General features: G+C 46.0%; 1 long non-coding RNA gene across 1 annotated transcript; it reads right to left on the bottom strand.

Annotated features, from left to right (window-relative positions):
- Nucleotides 1-859: 859 nt before the first annotated feature.
- On the bottom strand, nt 860-1,920 carry LOC120716439. The gene is made up of 3 exons (XR_005691896.1): nt 1,902-1,920; nt 1,646-1,736; nt 860-1,035 (listed from the first exon to the last, which is right to left on the bottom strand). It is a non-coding gene; the product is annotated as an uncharacterized LOC120716439 (long non-coding RNA).
- Nucleotides 1,921-2,885: the final 965 nt, after the last annotated feature.

The following is a 2,885-nucleotide window of genomic DNA, read 5'->3' as shown; positions in this document are numbered from 1 at the left end:
ATCTGTCGCTGCCGAGTGGGCTTAAAATGTTCACTGTCCATCCTCCTTCTGACAGGAGCTTCCTACAGACCAGGTATGAAGGATGCCTGAGTGGACATACAAAACTCACAAGTTCCTGGCTCTCACGGCTCCTATGCAGAGGGTTAGTCGAAGAAGGAGGGGCATCGCGAGGGGCGTCGGGGGACGGGGGACTGTGCCTCACTGCCCTCCCCTTCTCCAAGAAACCCGTCTTCAACCGAGTCGAGAGAGCCGGGAACTTGTGAGGTGTGCATGTCCTGGTGAGCCTCCACCTTTTATAGGTGGGTGCAGCCTCGACTGTACAGAGACAGACCAGACCAGCTGCACCACACAGACACTTCAAACCTCATCTGAGGACAAACAAACATACATACATACATACATACATACATCCTACTATTAAAAAAGTAATAAAGTTAGGGTCCCTTTACAATGTCAGAAGGAGGAAGGCACTAAGGCACCGCCTTCCGCCCCTCGACGCCCTCGCGGTGCCCCCTCCTTCTGACAGGAACTTCCTACAGATCAGGTATGAATGATGCCTGAGTGGACATACAAAACTCACAAGTTTCTGGCTCTCACGGCTCCTATGCAGAGGGTTAGTCAAAGAAGGAGGGGCATCGCGAGGGGCGTCGGGGGACGGGGGACTGTGCCTCACTGCCCTCCCCTTCTCCAAGAAACCCGTCTTCAACCGAGTCGAGAGAGCCGGGAACTTGTGAGGTGTGCATGTCCTGGTGAGCCTCCACCTTTTATAGGTGGGTGCAGCCTCGACTGTACAGAGACAGACCAGACCAGCTGCACCACACAGACACTTCAAACCTAATCTGAGTACAAAAAACACATACATACATACACACACACACACACACACACACACACACACACACACACACACACACACACACACACATATATATTCAAACCTGAAGGACAAAAACCAGAGGACAAAAACTACAAGAACAATATAAATATGGAGAAAACTAACCTTAGAAACATGCAGGGTGACAGGAGACAGCAGCACTGCAGACATGAGGACAGACAGACAGTTAAGGCTGTGTGAGAGTCAAGTTCACTCCTATATATGACCTCCTATCGCAGAATGCGTTACTGTGACAACGCAGGCTTTGTGCTTTGAAGTGTGGTGATTGGTGACGTCATTGGAACGGCCTGTGATCTTATGTCACACTAGCCCGGATCAATTTGAAAAAGGCGTTTTTGTCTGAAAATGCTCGTGTCCAAACTACCGTTTTCACAGAGTTGTGTGTCCACATTGAAACGGCCGAAAACGCTTACGTTCCAGCACTGCGCATGCGTGAAACGCAAGGTGACTCGACCTGCCTCATTTCTGTCTGTCGTTTATTTACTTTCCGGCTCTTTGAAACGTGCAGCAAAATTAAAAGGAAAAGCGACTAGTTTTTTTGAATGGACTAACAATGAGGTGGAGTTGTTGCTGCAAGTAATACAAAAGTACAAAGTTGCAAAAGCGATTGAGAATTAAAGAATTTGAAGAAAAGCTATCTGGAGCATGTACAAACTGATATTAATCTTTAACGGGGCTTCATCACTTGACTAGGCTATGTCCACATGTATGGGTATTTTTGAAAACGTAGATTTTTCTATGCGTTTGTACCTTTCGTCCACACGTTTCGGCCACTGAAAACGGAGAGTTTTAAAAATTCCTGCCTGGGTGGAGATTTTCAAGAACTCAGTTTTTGCGTTTACTATGGACAAAGAAAACGGAGAAAACGCAGGGTCAAAGGTGTGCGCCTTTTTTGACATCACACTGTGCGCCAAGTTATTGTTTCGGTGAAATTAATTTCTACAATGGCGGACTTAGACAAAATACTGTTAATTTTACTCTCTGTAGTGTTTAAATGCTTACATACACAGACAGTTATGGTCCCTGTCACTACCCGATCCGTACCGGAAACCCGATCGGTACCCCGCATGCGCGAAAGGTTTCTACTTCCGGTCGTAGCGTTTTACGATAGTTATGGGTCAGAGTATCTGTTAAGATGTTAAGAATAACAAGTATATCTTAAAATGTTTGCAATAATGAAGCATTTCAGTACAATGTAGACAAAAACGAAAAATAAAAAGAAAGTTACGGATCAGGACTCTCCGATCCTTACTGCGCATGTGTAAAGTCTGACCGTACAAATCGGGTCTACCCGATCCGTACCGCGCATGTGCAGATGTTTTCTTCTTCTTCTGTTCGTTTAATGGCAGTTTACTCCCCAGTGTACGAGGATACCGCCACCTGCTGACCGAGCGAATAAACCCTATTATAAACTGAATTATCGTCATTACAAACGTGTGTTAAATCTGATTTAGCGATAGTCGAGTGTGTTTATGCTTGTCTGTGAGGAGAGGATTGTTGGAATAGTGATGATGATGTCCGCTATCACTGTCAATTGTCAGTAAAGACTTCATCTGGCTGATGAATCTACACGTGAGATATTACAAAGTCTGCATTATTAACTCTGTAATTAGGCGCCATTCTTCTTATTTTACGGCGCTGTTGCTCAATCGGGAGACGCTCTCTGTTGAGGAGAAAAGCATGAATTTCTTTGTATACGGATTATCCATTGTTTAAATGTCCCGGGCAGTCGAAAAGGAGGCAGAGCTGTTGAGAAATGCTAGGAGCTAACTGGGCGCTAACCGTATCATTCAAATATATAGAATGTCGCAATGTTGGCAAAGAGAGGAAGTGACGTAAGATTTGCGCATGCGGGGTACCGATCGGGTTTCCGGTACAGATTGGGTAGTGACAGTCCCTCCACACATAGTACTCAGTTCTGCTTCTTTGCGCCGCGAGGGGAGGCACCAAGATGGCGGCTTGAACAGTCGTGTTTTTTTCAGGAGCTCCG

Source organism: Simochromis diagramma, unplaced genomic scaffold (assembly GCF_900408965.1).
Source record: "Simochromis diagramma unplaced genomic scaffold, fSimDia1.1 OVJJ01000325.1, whole genome shotgun sequence".
NCBI lineage: Eukaryota > Metazoa > Chordata > Actinopteri > Cichliformes > Cichlidae > Simochromis > Simochromis diagramma.
This window is presented reverse-complemented; position numbering and strand designations above follow the sequence as displayed.